The following is an 18,668-nucleotide window of genomic DNA, read 5'->3' on the forward strand; positions in this document are numbered from 1 at the left end:
CTGCATTGGAGCAATGCAAAAGAACGGATGCTGCTGCAACATTACATCACCCTCCATCGATTGACACCACTCATTAACCTCCACCACTTCTCAATTACTCACAACTGCTGCGGACATGATTTTGCAGACACGTTCTGCGGATGCGGTGTGCAGACGCGGTCTGCGGACAGAAATCTGTGCGTTTGCCAGCGCTGTGTTAATGTATTTTATGTTATCACTTATACTACTTGAGAATTCATTTAGTGTTCTATCAGTGTGTTGTGTTACCTTGCTAACAAGTTTTCTTATATCTTCTTTGCATGTTTTATAGTATGTAGTTGTATCCCCCCTACAATAATGCCTCATGAGTGCTGTAGGTACTTACAATAAATAAACATAGCGAAGTAATACTTTGGCATTAATAGATCTTCTAGGCATAGGGTCTCTAATTCTGGCACTTTTTTTTTAAATAATGTGTAAATTTTTTATTCTACTCTGCAGCTAATGTCTGCTGCTCCTTTGTAAATGGGTCCAGGACCTTATGCATGAGTTGCTCTCTGAAACATTTAATTTAGCTCTCGAGACTATCTAATATGCTCGAATTGAAATCTGACTCCAGATTGGACTTTGAAATTAGTTGCAAAATTTTTAACTGCAATGCCTATTGAAATCTAATATGTTTGGGTGTATTTTTACTAAGGAGCGAAATGCACCAGCTTCCTTTAACATCTTAGCCAGCACACACACAATGCATCATTGAAATGTAGTTTAATTCCAGTTTCACCATGCATAACATCCATTCAGTTTGGATGTTCATTAGGAATATCAATTCTAACCCGTAAGATGACCATAACTTAGCATCCCATAATAAAAATAAATTGCTTCTTTACAGAGAGTAAAAACTATGCAGTTGGGACTAAGTACTGTTGGACCAGTGGATCCCACAACTGCCACCAATGTTGTGCCGGTGGGGTTATCACACAGTAGCCCACCGTCAACAGGGTCGTGCCAAGGAGTTGGTAACGCAGCGCTCGTCACCCGTTTCGTGAACGAGGGCTGTCAGCTCCCTGGGCGGTAGCGATTAATCCGAGTCGGCGTTGGTGAGATGAAGAAAAGGCTTTATACACTATTTACAGGTATTTACACAACAAGATCGGCTCTGGGGCCGAAAGCTAACATAGCCATGTGCGACTGTTCTCGCGCAGCGACGGCCGGGGAGATTCCGCCGCGTCCGCACTGTCAGGGGCGAACTGCTCCCGATGGACGCTAGTGACGAACTCACACTCGGAGTCTCGAACGGAAGCACTTGAGACTCCGTTGCCGAGAACCGTTGACGCTCAAAATGGTCCAATCCGACGGCAGCACTTTCGCAGGGCCAATGGGAGAGCTTGCTGCGCTCTCGCTTCAAATATGCCGCGGGGCGAGAAGGGGTTCACCGTCAGGGCCACGGCGCGCCGTGCTGTCTGGACGTTCAGCTCATGTTGAAACACGTCGCTTCTCTCCCTTTGGTACGGCTCGCCTCCAGTGCACTGCTGCTTTGCAGAGAAGTATCCAGAGTTTGTGAAGGAGGCGTTAGCCGAAGAAGCCTGGCGTCCGGCTGAATTTCTGGACGGCTTTGGCCAGGCACAACAGCACCCCCGCCATCAGACAATGCGCCGGGAAGACGAGCTGCTCGCATGTGGCTCGGATGCCGGGCGCGCTCGTTCTCCAGGTTCCTCCAATCTCACGTACAGTGTCCGGGCGCCAGGTAGCCTCACGTGCCTCGGGTTCCACTCGCCAGGTCAGGATCTCTGCCGACAGCCTTGTTGCTGGGGCACGCCGATCAACTTCGCTCGGGTCGCTCCGATGCCCTTTCCACTCGCCACTGGTAACGGTAGACTTTTCTGCGGCTTGCAAAACCGACCGACAACAGGCAACAACCAACTCAAGCAAGTACCCTCGGTCACCCGTCAAACACCAGACAGAGGCAAAATTTCAAATTCAATTAGCTAAATTGTTGTCCCCTTTTTGCTCCCACTACAACAAGAGACAAGTGTATAGGATGCAGTACACAAGGTTCAAACAACAATTTTGCACATTAATGGTATACATTATATTGGATAGAAAATTAATGATCAGTAATGGGAAAGAGTCTCCTTGAAATCACTTGGGCCGTAAACCACAACTGAGGAAGCAAGGAGGTCATTCAATTTTGCCCCGATCTGCCTACAACATTACCATTAGCGACGAAATGGTCGTCGAAGGTAGCTATGTCTCGAATGCACGACTCAAAGCATCCGAGTTCGCATTGTGCTGCTCTCTTCCGCAAGCGGCAGAACACGAAGCAGTATTCGGGCGGTTTGACTCTCCTCCCTCCGCCACAGCCTCGGCTGTCCATTTCTCTACGAGACCTTTCTTTCCACTTTATGCGTGAAAGAACAGACGTGCACAAGTTGCTCGCTTTGCTTAACGATCTGTCTCGTTCCTTACGCTTGCCGCACCAATCGTACGTTTTCTCAGCACGGGTGCATTTGTGCCGCTGAGATCGCCGTTTCTTTTCCTTTCGCGATCGTTTGCGTTTTCTCACCTTTCGGTGACAGCATTCTTTCATGCACCTGCCTTTTCGCTCTTTTCGGCGGCTGCACTTGAATTTTTTCTTTCTTTCTTTTGTGCCAACTCTTTCAAGCTGCCGGTAACCGGAGCGGGTATGGCGCCGACATCGTCGGAGTGCGGCGCCGCGCCTGCATCGCTGCCAGCAGCGCGTGACTCACTGCCAGTCGCGTCCGAGCAAGGCTCGCTCACGCCAACCTCCGAGCTAGGCATATCCTCTGCAGGCTCGCCACTCAAGTTACTCTGATCCGCCGGTGTGCCGCATCGCTCAGCGCTAACCGGCGCACGATCAAGGTCGTCCGACAGCAGGGGCGCTTCGGATCGCGTGAGGTCCATGTTCGCATTAGGGTTGTTGTTTTCGCCAATACAATTGAGCGCGTCAGGACAGGAAGATTCACGGCTCCTGTCTAGTCGCTCGCTGTCGACTTCACAGGTGTGGTTCTCGACAGCGTCCGCGTCATGGGTTTGCCTTCGCTGTTCAACACTCGTGGGCTGCGCAGTTTCCATGAGCGCCACTTCGTTTTTCCGCGAGTGATGATCTACGACAACGCTGATCTCGGACATTGCCAGTTTGTCGTCTCCTAGGTTGACTACATCTCCGCCACGCTGTACAACTGCTGCTTCTGAGGAAATCGCCAACGTGTCGTCTACTAGCCTGACTACATCTCCGCCATGCTGTACAACTGCTGCTTCTGAGGAAATCGCCAACGTGTCGTCTACTAGCCTGACTACATCTCCGCCATGCTGTACAACTGCTGCTTCTGAGTTGTCAGGCGGTTGATTTACTGCCAGGTCGCCACTCTCGATTGGTGGAATCGGATTCCTTACAGCAACGTGAGGCGGCGTGCAGGACGGTGTCACAGCGGATTTCTCGCCGATGGAGTCGGCTCCAACCGCTGCCACCAATGTTGGACCAGTGGATCCCACAACTGCCACCAATGTTGTGCCGGTGGGGTTATCACACAGTAGCCCACCGTCAACAGGGTCGTGCCAAGGAGTTGGTAACGCAGCGCTCGTCACCCGTTTCGTGAACGAGGGCTGTCAGCTCCCTGGGCGGTAGCGATTAATCCGAGTCGGCGTTGGTGAGATGAAGAAAAGGCTTTATACACTATTTACAGGTATTTACACAACAAGATCGGCTCTGGGGCCGAAAGCTAACATAGCCATGTGCGACTGTTCTCGCGCAGCGACGGCCGGGGAGATTCCGCCGCGTCCGCACTGTCAGGGGCGAACTGCTCCCGATGGACGCTAGTGACGAACTCACACTCGGAGTCTCGAACGGAAGCACTTGAGACTCCGTTGCCGAGAACCGTTGACGCTCAAAATGGTCCAATCCGACGGCAGCACTTTCGCAGGGCCAATGGGAGAGCTTGCTGCGCTCTCGCTTCAAATATGCCGCGGGGCGAGAAGGGGTTCACCGTCAGGGCCACGGCGCGCCGTGCTGTCTGGACGTTCAGCTCATGTTGAAACACGTCGCTTCTCTCCCTTTGGTACGGCTCGCCTCCAGTGCACTGCTGCTTTGCAGAGAAGTATCCAGAGTTTGTGAAGGAGGCGTTAGCCGAAGAAGCCTGGCGTCCGGCTGAATTTCTGGACGGCTTTGGCCAGGCACAACAGCACCCCCGCCATCAGACAATGCGCCGGGAAGACGAGCTGCTCGCATGTGGCTCGGATGCCGGGCGCGCTCGTTCTCCAGGTTCCTCCAATCTCACGTACAGTGTCCGGGCGCCAGGTAGCCTCACGTGCCTCGGGTTCCACTCGCCAGGTCAGGATCTCTGCCGACAGCCTTGTTGCTGGGGCACGCCGATCAACTTCGCTCGGGTCGCTCCGATGCCCTTTCCACTCGCCACTGGTAACGGTAGACTTTTCTGCGGCTTGCAAAACCGACCGACAACAGGCAACAACCAACTCAAGCAAGTACCCTCGGTCACCCGTCAAACACCAGACAGAGGCAAAATTTCAAATTCAATTAGCTAAATTGTTGTCCCCTTTTTGCTCCCACTACAACAAGAGACAAGTGTATAGGATGCAGTACACAAGGTTCAAACAACAATTTTGCACATTAATGGTATACATTATATTGGATAGAAAATTAATGATCAGTAATGGGAAAGAGTCTCCTTGAAATCACTTGGGCCGTAAACCACAACTGAGGAAGCAAGGAGGTCATTCAATTTTGCCCCGATCTGCCTACAACATTACCATTAGCGACGAAATGGTCGTCGAAGGTAGCTATGTCTCGAATGCACGACTCAAAGCATCCGAGTTCGCATTGTGCTGCTCTCTTCCGCAAGCGGCAGAACACGAAGCAGTATTCGGGCGGTTTGACTCTCCTCCCTCCGCCACAGCCTCGGCTGTCCATTTCTCTACGAGACCTTTCTTTCCACTTTATGCGTGAAAGAACAGACGTGCACAAGTTGCTCGCTTTGCTTAACGATCTGTCTCGTTCCTTACGCTTGCCGCACCAATCGTACGTTTTCTCAGCACGGGTGCATTTGTGCCGCTGAGATCGCCGTTTCTTTTCCTTTCGCGATCGTTTGCGTTTTCTCACCTTTCGGTGACAGCATTCTTTCATGCACCTGCCTTTTCGCTCTTTTCGGCGGCTGCACTTGAATTTTTTCTTTCTTTCTTTTGTGCCAACTCTTTCAAGCTGCCGGTAACCGGAGCGGGTATGGCGCCGACATCGTCGGAGTGCGGCGCCGCGCCTGCATCGCTGCCAGCAGCGCGTGACTCACTGCCAGTCGCGTCCGAGCAAGGCTCGCTCACGCCAACCTCCGAGCTAGGCATATCCTCTGCAGGCTCGCCACTCAAGTTACTCTGATCCGCCGGTGTGCCGCATCGCTCAGCGCTAACCGGCGCACGATCAAGGTCGTCCGACAGCAGGGGCGCTTCGGATCGCGTGAGGTCCATGTTCGCATTAGGGTTGTTGTTTTCGCCAATACAATTGAGCGCGTCAGGACAGGAAGATTCACGGCTCCTGTCTAGTCGCTCGCTGTCAACTTCACAGGTGTGGTTCTCGACAGCGTCCGCGTCATGGGTTTGCCTTCGCTGTTCAACACTCGTGGGCTGCGCAGTTTCCATGAGCGCCACTTCGTTTTTCCGCGAGTGATGATCTACGACAACGCTGATCTCGGACATTGCCAGTTTGTCGTCTCCTAGGTTGACTACATCTCCGCCACGCTGTACAACTGCTGCTTCTGAGGAAATCGCCAACGTGTCGTCTACTAGCCTGACTACATCTCCGCCATGCTGTACAACTGCTGCTTCTGAGGAAATCGCCAACGTGTCGTCTACTAGCCTGACTACATCTCCGCCATGCTGTACAACTGCTGCTTCTGAGTTGTCAGGCGGTTGATTTACTGCCAGGTCGCCACTCTCGATTGGTGGAATCGGATTCCTTACAGCAACGTGAGGCGGCGTGCAGGACGGTGTCACAGCGGATTTCTCGCCGATGGAGTCGGCTCCAACCGCTGCCACCAATGTTGGACCAGTGGATCCCACAACTGCCACCAATGTTGTGCCGGTGGGGTTATCACACAGTAGCCCACCGTCAACAGGGTCGTGCCAAGGAGTTGGTAACGCAGCGCTCGTCACCCGTTTCGTGAACGAGGGCTGTCAGCTCCCTGGGCGGTAGCGATTAATCCGAGTCGGCGTTGGTGAGATGAAGAAAAGGCTTTATACACTATTTACAGGTATTTACACAACAAGATCGGCTCTGGGGCCGAAAGCTAACATAGCCATGTGCGACTGTTCTCGCGCAGCGACGGCCGGGGAGATTCCGCCGCGTCCGCACTGTCAGGGGCGAACTGCTCCCGATGGACGCTAGTGACGAACTCACACTCGGAGTCTCGAACGGAAGCACTTGAGACTCCGTTGCCGAGAACCGTTGACGCTCAAAATGGTCCAATCCGACGGCAGCACTTTCGCAGGGCCAATGGGAGAGCTTGCTGCGCTCTCGCTTCAAATATGCCGCGGGGCGAGAAGGGGTTCACCGTCAGGGCCACGGCGCGCCGTGCTGTCTGGACGTTCAGCTCATGTTGAAACACGTCGCTTCTCTCCCTTTGGTACGGCTCGCCTCCAGTGCACTGCTGCTTTGCAGAGAAGTATCCAGAGTTTGTGAAGGAGGCGTTCGCCGAAGAAGCCTGGCGTCCGGCTGAATTTCTGGGCGGCTTTGGCCAGGCACAACAGTACTTATTCCAGCTGGGAGGTCATCTGGAAACTGGAAGACATTTGATTATGGAAATTAAATTATAACTGAAAATTCTAATTGGAAAGAATGAAAAGATGCCTAAATGGAATGAGGGCTTCTAGAGAAAGTGTAAATTCTGGAAACTCAATTGGATAATACAAGACTCTTTAGCGGGATCTAGAACGCATCTTTTACAAATGAACACTTGAAACTTAGAGCACTGGCTGATGCTCACCGCCACAGCTCTCAGAATAACTGACAGCATGGTCAAAACTACAGTAGGTGTTAGTGCAGTATACACCAGTGTTGTCACCGCGAAGTGAAGAGCCACAAAGCAGAGGACTGCCATCCTTACTACTGCCATTATAAAAGTGCTTCTCAGAGCCACCCCATTGTTTCCTGGCAGATCATGGGCCTTCAACTTCATCGTCATGTTTTCTCATTTTTAGTCTTTTGTAGGATGTATTGGGTCTTCGGTGGTCTGTCATGCGACACTGCATGACTAATCCACTGAGTGCAAAGCCGCTAACTAACAGAGATATCTTTTCACTTCATGTGCGGCACACAAACATCATGCATAAAAGAGGCCACATGTCACTATTGCATCTTTTTTTACACTTTCTTTCTTTAGTACACTCTAAAACCATTCCTGTAAAAAGCTAGAGCTTCTTTTACGCAAAGTGAAATGCAATTATTGTAGCTTGAAACATTTTCAAAATGAAAAAATAAATGCATGAGGCGGCTCACAACCATTGTTTTTTTGTAAAACTGTGTTGCTTCATAGGCAGTAACTTGAACAACACTGACAACATTTCTACATTACTTTGAAACAACCCAGGCAAAAATCCTAACTGATGTAAATACTTTAAGGAACAAACTTCCAGTTCATACCAGTTGGATAACAATGGATCCGCAACTGGAATTCAACTGGGATCAACGTTCATGCGTATAAGGTACCCGTTGCATGCGAGCCTTGCTACCTGTTGATGGTTTACAACTCAGAAAGAACACAAAAACGAGGGCACAAGTGCAGATAAGGTGCATGTTTGCAGTCTCCATGACCGGTTGTATTCATTCCTCTGTATCCCATGAAAGCACTCCATTTCTAACCCCCAATGGCGTAGGTCTGCGACATCCGGTGCGATAACGTGGGGCAACACCCCCCCCCCCACCCCCCCTTCTTCATGAACACACTTGAGCGCAATACCATCAACTACTTTGTCGTCAAGGCTTTCTTCGATTGGGGAAGTTCGTTTTTTGTATCGCACAGCATGGTGCAAGCCGAGGCATTTTTTTTTTTTCATTCATTTCTTAAGATTTCAACGTAACAAGCATACCCCGCAACTGATAATAAGCTATATTACGAGGGGCATACGTCATATTTTTTCTTTTCTTAAGAAAGGTGCATTTGTGAAGAACTAAGTAGAGGTTTTTGACAGATGAATTTCTAGATTGGGACCACTCAAATAAAAGGACATATATAAAAACCACAAGAATTGCAAACTTTGAGCATGTAGAAATACTTGGTAACACGCACAGTAACTAAAAAGTGGCAAACTGGCAGATGCGACCAGGATTATAACACGGTGCCATTGTGAACAATTTCGGTTACATCAGGCATAGCGCAGTGCCAGCAAAAACCTCGAGAACTGGCCAATGTGCTGTATTGCAGTTCATATTTTTTATGCTTCCACAAACCCTTCATAAGGACTGTTGAAAGCTTTGAACATGCACAAGACAACTGCAATTACATCGGCCAAGACAAAGAATAAAGTAAATACGAACCAGCTAGAATGTTAGACGGAGCGTTCACATGCAAATATGGGCGTAGAAATGCCATTTGAGAAGTAAGCATGCTAATAGTGAAAGGACAACTCGAACACACAGAAGAGAACTGAAGTTACAAAAACAAACAAGCAGTCATAATTGAGGCCTTCAACAACTACGCTGTAAAATCAAATTTTGCAGAGGGACAAGTGCATAATTAATCCTGGCGCACAAATGAAATAAGCATACCATTAGATCAATTATAAAAATCGCTTGTGTACAAAAAGTGGGAAACACTGAAGTCATCTTGCTTTGAGCAACTAATTTCAGATATTATAAATCTTGTTTTGAAAGCTGGTATTGATCTAAAGAGCATAAAGCAAAAAAAAAAATCCGGCATGCCAAAATTTTCATTTTCCGGTCTTAAAGGCTTCAAAGCTGCTACTCGGTTTGTCAAAATCAATGTTTTTTGCCAGCTCATCTACAAGAGATGATAATGCAAGATCTGAAAGCGTGCACTGACCCATCATAGGTCCTCTTCCTCACAGGACACAACCTCCTCCTCTCACAGGATACAACAGACACTCATATATTAGGAATAGTTGCAGGCTGGGGAGAGGCTCTAGAAAATCTCAATCTGGGGAACTCCAATGCTGCCCAACTGTTGGCCTCTTTGAGTCCAATGCTTGCCACTTTAATTTGAGGTGTCTCCTCAGCCAAGCCATTTCGATGAAATGTGTTCTATCAGACAGCTTGTCGTAGAAGGATGTAAGCTTCGGATTAGATACTTTAAGGCTTGAGAGGTCCCTCAGTAGAATAAAGAAATCTCTTCACTTCAAGAGGACCAGATATGTTCTGCGGCTTCTTAAATCGCTTTTGATTTAATGCACAGCTCGGCATAAAATCTACCAGTGCAGTCAAGCATCACCTCTTTTATTTTCTTCCTGCAATGAAAACCCTGAACCTCAGACACATTCCCCTACCATACTCTTTTTGAAGTTCTGGGGCCTGTCTACTGATATTCTGAGCTCATTTGACTTTATGAAATTCTGCTCAATAGCCTTGCACACTGTGGCCACACATCATCTTTGAGAAAGAGCTTTAAATCATCCATCTTTGCCACCACTTTGTAAAGATATAGGCGCTTTGTCTGCAAATGAAATTGTGCAGCATTTACTACTTCAGGTACTGCAAGCAACATAGAAAAGCAATGGCACAAACTACTCTAGCCTCCATGCAAATAAAAAAGGTACCAGTGAGCAGTGATGCGTTGCTAACAGAATACATTTAGTCTCAAAGTGGTCTTCAGCAGCGGAGTGCTAGTGGGGGTCGTCAGGTTTGATTTCATGATGGACTGACTTGTATCTCTCATTTTAACAATAACCTTCTCTTACAGCAACAAAAGAGAGAAAGCATTCTCGTGAGGAAAAGAGCTTAAGGCCCACAGTATTGCAGCATGTGAATTACCTTGCATATATTTCTCTAACTGCACTCTTTGCATTACCACCCTCTCCCCCCCTCCCCCCATTCCCAGCCACACTTTCCTGATCACTGCACCCAGTGCAGTCCTCACACCCTTATATGGACAGCAAGGTTTCTAACCCCTCCTTTATGCTAAAAAAATGCCTTTTTATATACTGAAAAGCAATCCCACAATGTCTGGACACCCCGAAATTCAGCAAATACTCGTTTTACTCATCTTTGCACCTTAGTAATGTATAGGATTTTTTTTTCTTTTTTTTTTTTTTTTTTTTTTTTTTTTTGCTGTTGACATATTAGTTACATAAAAGGTGGCATATGCCCAGAAAATTTTGTTAAAAATTGGCTATAGTGCATGCTACCTTTCTCTTTCATAAGTCTTTTGCAAACTGAAGTGGTGGACCACATTAACTTATTCTTCATTGCATTATGCCATCATTGTGCAATTAAAAAAGTGTCCACTTAAATATATTCACAAGTGCTGTTTGATAAATAATTGTCTTTAAACTCTGAGGTTGTGTGAAAGAGATACTAAATGGAAGGAAAAATAGTATAGCACATATATGACTTTATATGTGTTTGTAGGTGTAAGGTATAGCTAAATAAGAATGTAAAGAATTTCTGAACTACAAGCAATCAACGTAACAAATGACAAACATTTACTCAAGGCAATGAAAGTTATTAAAGCATTTCAATGTTTTTATGAACGAAAATAAATGCAGTGTTTGAATATATAACAAACAAATTTGTGATGGCAGTCAGCAGTCTGTTTCAGGCTACAGGTCCAGCTAAAAATCACAATTGACACATATGACGGATGCAAAACTTGTTGCCGTGAAAGAAATGCAGAAGACGTAAGACGCTGTTTATTACATATTAGAGATGCGAAGGCATGACAAGCTGAAATGGTAGATGCGTTGCATTTGGATCTCAATTTGACAGCAAACATATGCTGACACTTACAAAACATACAATGCCATTACTCTTCATGTGATATACGCTGCAATATTTTCATGTTTTTTAAAGGCTACGCACAGTTCCTTACTACTTAAAAAGTACACATCTTATAATGCTCCTATAGTTACCTATATATAACATGACCTTCTTAGTAATAATGTACAACATTTCTTCTTGTTAGCCTGAAATCCTGAGGCTGAATGTTCTGAAATCCGGTTGTATTAATTGCGACTTTATGATATGCTCCATCAACTTTACTTGAGGTATGAAGGCATTATGCTCCAAGTGCAAGATGGGGATTTGCTTTATTAAACTTAATCTAAAACAAGCCCTGATCAATGTGAAATGACTTACATAGTTTTATAATAATCGTAGCCCAAATGAGAATAGGATATTCATTAGGCACCTAATTGTTTTTAACAACAGGGTAACCAAAACAGTGAGGGGTCATCCTTTAATACTAGAGCTTATTTAGTTTTATTTTTCCTAATTTCTGACCTAAAAGAATTGTAGAGTCGAATGACCTAGTACGTATCTCTATTCCCTTTGTCCTCAAAGCTTTTTTTTTTTTGCCCCCTACAGTCATGAACTAGCTAGCTATTGCAGCTAGGATGCTTATAATAGCGCCGGCGCCGCGGTGTTGCTGGCCGGCATCATATGGATTCGCCGGCGCATTAGTTTGGAGGGAGAAAATTAGGCCCTTTTAAGCCAATAAGAGCGGTCACCGAGCGCATTTCTGGTTAAAACAATTCATAATGAACTATTTCGCTTAGAAAAAGACCGAATTATATGAAGACGCGTGGCAACGGTACGGACGACCGTTGCCGACAGCCTGCGCGCCTGAAGGACGTCGCACCGAGAAAGCTATTTTGCAAGGAAGCGTTTTGCAAATATACGAAATGTGCAGAAGAGCGGAATCACCGCAAACATGGTGTGCAGTTGTCACTGGAAAATCCGCCCGGCCGGCCTACGAACAGGTCACGCTGCGTTGGCGAACCTCGATTGTTTTTGTCGCCGAAAGGTCTCACACAAATCTAGATAAAGGAAAAGCAATTAAACTGTGATTTCCCCGGCAATTCGTGTGGTGTGACAAGCTGGTTCGGAAACCTCTCCGCGGCTCGAAGTGTGCATATGTTATTTGACATCGCTGCCGTTTCCACGGTGTCCGCACTGCATGCAAGCTAGGCCTCGTGCCTCTCCGCCGACGGCCATCGGCTGGGCAGCTGCCGTTTGCGTCGCGCCCGGGCGCTCTGAAAAGCATGGGGAATCCAGGGACAGTCTAGGGAAAACACGTGCGCCCTACATCCGGACATGACATTATAAAATATCACGTGACTCATGACGTTGTTTGTGACGTTATATATGACGTCACAAAGTTTGGGCCAATCAGCGTTCCCAGCCGAGCTACCCCTAAACGCTTGTGTCCGGGCGCCTGCGTATGCGCGCTGTGCGGCGGGGCGGATACCGCGCGGACTGTACGTTCTTGTTTGCTTGTGCGTCGTCTCGAGCTGTTCGCGACAAGATTTTACAAATATGCCGGTTAACGGTGTTCAGTACTGTTAGCAATCACCTAATTTATTTCCATTTTGGCCATCGGTAACACCTCGGGGAAGTAACATGGCAGGAGTTGGCTCCGAAGAAAACAGCTTGGAGAGGGCCGGCGTACGACTCGCACAGCACGCTTCACTCGCCGTACAGCTTGCTTTAGCATTCCTAAAGCACCTAATTCACGTCCAGAAATGTAGTCGTTTTGAAAAGAGGGCTGTGTGGAGGCAGGATGTATGAAGAAGTGAAACATACAACACGTGCGTTCGAGCGCTGACTAAAACTTGTCACAGTAACCCCATTATCAAAACAGTCCAAAATGGTATATTCCGTTGTTTTTCACGCCAACTATGCCGACTAAAGTACATCACTGAAGCCACAAGAGAAGTCGGTATTCAGTTGGAATGAATTAAATGTGGACTACCCCGCATGGAGGTAGAGATATAGTGAAGTAAGGACATGAAAAACGAACGACACCACGCCAACTGGCCACTGAATAACGAAACACAGTGGGTCAGGAAAGGTTGAAGAAGTGGGAGGTAAAGGTTTCACAGGAAAATAAAAAGAAACGGGTCGCCTACCAGGGAGGGAGAAAGGGGTTGGTGGAAGGCACGCAGCGCCGTGAAAAGAGCGACCGCGAATGTGAATAAAGGTTCAGAATTTTCGTGCGGCACGGCAAACACATGACGAAGAAAGCAGGCAGCTAAAGGCAAAGAAAAATGAAGATATATTAAAAAGAATAAAAAATAGGTAACAACTGAGCATAAGAACCAAATGAAGGCCCGGGAAGAGGAAAGCAGTGGCCAAACAGGCTGCAATCGAACGCGTATAAAGATATAAGCGTCGAAATTTAAGAGACAACAATTTGTGAAACTGTACACTAATCTAAGAACACACCATTTTCTTTTCTCTCCATAAGCTGAAACATTGTTGTAAAGGGTAGCTTTATAAATACCCAGAGATGTGCGCTATACTTAAAACATTTAATCTCAATGCGTTGTAGTTTAACAATGAGTTAAATGTTTCAGAAAATGCTTCCATTCTAGGGTGCACAAGCCACCGGTAATATGCAAGTCATTGCCTCCAGAATATCGCTCTAGTCCTGTTTTATCTACATACAAAATAAAAAAAAATGATAGCTTTGAAAAAGAAATAACGACGGAAAATAGAGGACGCAGAGGCTATAGGGTACGCTTAATTTGCTTCCGCTAGATCATCCTTCTGCGAAAGAGAGGTTGTAAGGCAGGCACGGTTTCCCACCACGAACAAAAATAGCGCCATATGTTCGAAGCTAGGTCACAATTTACTCAAAAATTTGGCTCAGATGCACGGTCCTTTTCGACTTCTTCGCACTTCAGATTTTGCAAACTTCCTGTAAAATGTGAACATTCATTCAAAAAGTTTACCTACTTGGAGCACCAGAAAAGCTCCCACTTGAAGCAAAGAAATTTAATGTGTTTTTGCGGCTTCGCTCTTTGCGAAGTAAGCGAATCACGACAAGAGTTCCCAAAGGGAAAATAATTAAATTCCCTTGAAAGCATTTCACGTGTAATATCAACCTTGTTAACAATTATAGTCTGGTTAGTGCTGCAGAGAGCACCCGCGGCAAGTAGCCCGATTATATACAGCCCGGTAAGCAGTAGTTGCAAGTATATCCAGTCGATTACTCATATTTCATACCACACACTCAAAGAATAAACACGCATCATGTCCGCATTTGATTTCGGCATTATATTAATTGCTTGCGTAATAGGTGCTCATCTTTTTCGAATTTTTCCGCTTTCTCTCGGTGCGCGCCAAGAACTGCATCATACCTGCCAATTCGACGCGCAATTATCAGTGCTTTTATTTTTGTTTTTTGTTTGTTTGCTCTGTACCATTTGATGCCAGTAAAGCGTCCGCACTCAAGTGCCCACTATGAACGTATTACGTATGTGACGGGTTTAATTTTTCATATTTTATTTGAAGTAATGCCCTAGCTGTACTTGACTTTTTTTTTTTGTTCACCCTTTGGTTAGTGGCACGCAAAGAAATGTCCGCGATATACGTAATTGTTAATCACGAACAAAGAATAAATGCTTGAGTCGTGTATACCTTGTTTATTATTTTTTTGCCGGTAAATACCACAGTGCTTTAAATTAGTACGGTAGTGAATAAATGTGTTTTGCTCGCACACTGTATATGTAATTTCTATAAGCGCGGTGATTAGGGCACATAAAGAACACCGATTAAAGAGATATATTACAGATTGCTGACGATTTAAGATAAACGTTGGTATGTATTAATAAGCGCAAGCTGCAAAATGTAAGCAGGTGTTCGTAAATAAGGTTTGTAAAAAATAGGTGTTCCTAAAGAGGCCTTACGAAACACAAGCTTTGATTCGCATGTACACTGTTTTTGTCCGCGTGTTAATAGTGCTCCTAGGCAGCAGCCTTTATTCCCTTACGGGAAGAACGAATGCACAACACCAGGCTTCATTGCAAACGTTAAGTACAAATTGCTCGTCTGGACGATTTGTAACTGTCCGCAGGAAGAAATGCTGAGAGTTTCAGATAGCGATTCAAACATCGCGCGCTGCTCCGAAGGACTATCCAAGCGTGCACGATGTCTCCCGATAGACGTAAAAGAATGGCAGGGATCAGTTCAAGCACCTGGAATAAGTAGCCTCTTTATTAATTATCACACTAATTGCGTAGCGTCTGAAAATCGCTCCAAAGAGAATCGCAACCCTCCTCTGTACCCCCGCTATCCCGCGGCCGCTACGCGCCGAGCGGCGAACGTGGCACCCCTGTTGCACGTCGCGCCCTCTCGCGGGAGTCTGTTCTTGTCATCGCAAAAGCGGCCCGGGGCCCGATCCTCGATATTCGCCTTCCCCTGGCGGCGCCATATTGTCTTTCTGATTGGCTCAGAAAAGAGTCACGTGCTTCAAACTTGTGGCGCGAAACCATCAGTTGAGGCAAGCACTTTTAGCGGTTACGTCAAAATGACGTAGCCGTGAAAATTGATTTCAACCGGAGCTATCCTTGTTGCCTTGATGACAAATACGAATGATTTTGGAGTGGAAGCAAAGTTACTGATGGTGGTTTGGAGAACACTTACGCTCGATTAACCAATGTGATGAAAATAATGGCATACTGGGAAGGAGCGGATGCTCAAATTTGATTGGCTGGAGCTATGTCACGTGAAACACGTGATACGCAAGCATATTTAGATTACGTCAAATTGACGCGTCATGACGTAACTGACGTGCCGCCATTACCGAAAATGCTGACGTTTGGCCGCCATAATTTCGCCGAGTGGCGAGGTGCCCAAATTATGCTAATGAGACTATGGTGACAGGCAAGCTGATTTATGCAGCCGTTAGCCTACCGTAGTTTCTTAGCTTGTTATTAAAAGTAAAAGGATAACTTTATATACACCTTGTATGGCTTTTTAAACGGAATAGAAAGGCAAATTATGAGCGCGTATGAAATAAAGGACGTTTGAGACAATCTCTAATGGGGGCAGAAGCGTGCGGCCGCGTGACGGCGCTAACTGCTTTCTTATTTCAAACCCTTTCTTCCCATGGTAAGAAATTATTGGTCTGCGCGGTTATAATAACCCAGCAATGGCGGCGGCCTTGGAGGGAGGTACGCTTACGAGTGGTCTTCGTGCCGTTCGTCGTCTGCAAGTAGTGATCGAGGATTTGCTGCAGCACAGCAATGCTGTCAAATTGTCTTGAAAGATAGCTCGTCAGATCTGAGGAGTATAGTGTGGCGGCTTTGCAAGCTCCGAGGCGAGAATTGCCCTGCGCTCGGAGTGTTGAACTGTTGAGCTACTGGTGTTTCGGGTGGAATCGGCAGTGGTGAACGCCTCTGATGTAGGATGGCACGAAATGTATTCGTTCGGCCGAGCAACGAGCTCCTGGAATGTGTCGGGCTTCTCGATGGGTGTCGACCAGCAAGGCAACGCAGTCAATCTGCTGGAAATGCTGCAGCACGTCGAGCATCACAGAGGTAAGCGCAATAGGAAAACCTGCAAAGGTGACTGTTCATACAGCGTCATTCGCATTCAAGTTGTACACAGGCGGGAAATGACTGAAGATTAAAGGAATACTTACAGGACGCATGCGGCGAATCCGATATTTTTAATCAGCACTTTGCGTTGCTTTTAGCTGCCTATTTCTACGACGCATTATAATTTTCTTCAACTTCTCTACACTGCACGAACTAAAAAAAAAAAAAAAAAAAACAACCTGAGTGTGCTCGTAGTTGTCAAGATTTCTTGGCTAATGGTTTCGACGACCGAGAAAGGAAAGACGTGAAATCGCCTGATATAAGTCGTCGTTCCTTTAGTTGCAAAATAGAAAAAGTTAACCTTCGCACTACAATTTCCGCCACCAACCCGTCTTTACCTGTTACGGAAATGGTTCACTTAGGTATTGCACTGACCATTTCTTGCATTCATAGATTACACTTTACCGCAGCTTAGCTTGCAGCATTGATGATTTTGAATGTTCCTGTGCCATGCGTGTTTGATATTTTATTTGCATATAATTTAGGCACTAAACATTTGCAGGTGATCATGTGGACCTTGTGCAGCCGTTGCAGCACTTCCGATCTGAGTCATCATATGGTGAGAAGTCCTGGGGCCATATTCAACATCATTAACCTCTCTGCTAGGCTTGTATAATCTGGGAGGCCACGCCTTGTCCCTGGACGGCCACATCAGATGTGAAGTGCTATGCAGATGGACAGCTCTTTTTGAAGATCGTTACAGCTTGTAGTGTGTGCAGATCACATGACATTGACGCTACCTGCAAATGGTAATCGCAGCAGGAACATCGACAAGTACAAGGAAGAGGACATACAACATTTATATTAACTTGGACAAGAACAACTTGATCACCTGCACTTGAGATTTTCACTCGCTGTCATGATTTTGATATATGCCACAAGTGATCAATGTGCACATTCTTACTGCTTCATGTTCGATAGCATACTGCTGAAAAGCCGTCCAAGTCTTAATTTTTTCTGTGGTTTTGGTCTGTGGTTTTGGGATATAACCATCTCTTTGGTGTACATTTTGTTGATAGCATGTGCAAGAACCAAGTTCAGCTTTGGGGTGGCGCAGTGGTTACGGCGCTCGACTACTGTTGCCAAAAACGCGGGCGGCGGCTGCTTTTCGATGGAGGCGAAAAGCAAGGCGCCCGTGTGCTGTGCGATATTAGTGTACGTTAAAGAACCCCAGGTGGTTGAAATTTCCGGAGCCCTCCACTACGGTGTCTCTCATAGCCTGAGTCACTTTGGGACGTTAAACCCCACAAACCAAACCAAACCTTTCTTTGGTGCTATAATTTTTTGTCTACCAGCTGTAGACATACTGAGTGTATTCTACAAGTGCTGTGTCCCTCGCTGAGAGCTGTCATTCTTTGTTGTATACTTTGCTTTTTTGTGTTCTGCTTAAACTCAGTGTGCATTTTATTAAGTGCTTCATGTCAGTGAAACGCAGGAAGGTACAAAAACGTTCTTCTACCTCCAGAAGTGCCATTCTAAGTAGGACGTGCGTGCACATATAGTTCACAATTCACTTTGGTGTTTGTGGCAAGTAAGCAGTCTGCGACATACTTCAGTGAGAATATTTGACATACGTGTACCCTGGTGAATGTGTCTGCAGTCGTTTACCATAGCAGAGTCCATTTCGTTACACCTATCTTGTGTGCTACTAGGGTGAAACGTGAGGTGCCCACTGTGTTTTTCCACAAACTGCAGAGTGAAGCGAGCTGTGCTTCTTTGTATTTGGTTGCCTTTATGCTTGTTTTCTATTGCTTCCTTCATATGCTGAATGTAGATGAACAGCAATCAACTAGTTTTCCCAAGGATAATTTGTGCATCTATTTGGTGGTCATTGTCTTTCATTGTTGTATGCACGAAAAATGAGGGCCCCGCCAACTTGTCAACCCATTTTGGCAATTTTAGATTCCACTTTTGCAAAATTTGCCATTTTCACTTTGCACTGCAATTACCGATGCTTTTTAGTCATGTTAATCAAGATCCCAGATAACCTGTTTAACCTCTGCATCATTTGTGAGGCTTGGCTATCAATGAACATTTTTGTATTCATTTTTTTTTACAAAGGCAACTATTGACTTCTCTGTTTTGTAACTAGGTGATATTGATGTGCATGT

This window comes from Amblyomma maculatum, chromosome 1 (assembly GCF_055883805.1).
Source record: "Amblyomma maculatum isolate TAMU_Amacu chromosome 1, ASM5588380v1, whole genome shotgun sequence".
Classification (NCBI taxonomy): domain Eukaryota; kingdom Metazoa; phylum Arthropoda; class Arachnida; order Ixodida; family Ixodidae; genus Amblyomma; species Amblyomma maculatum.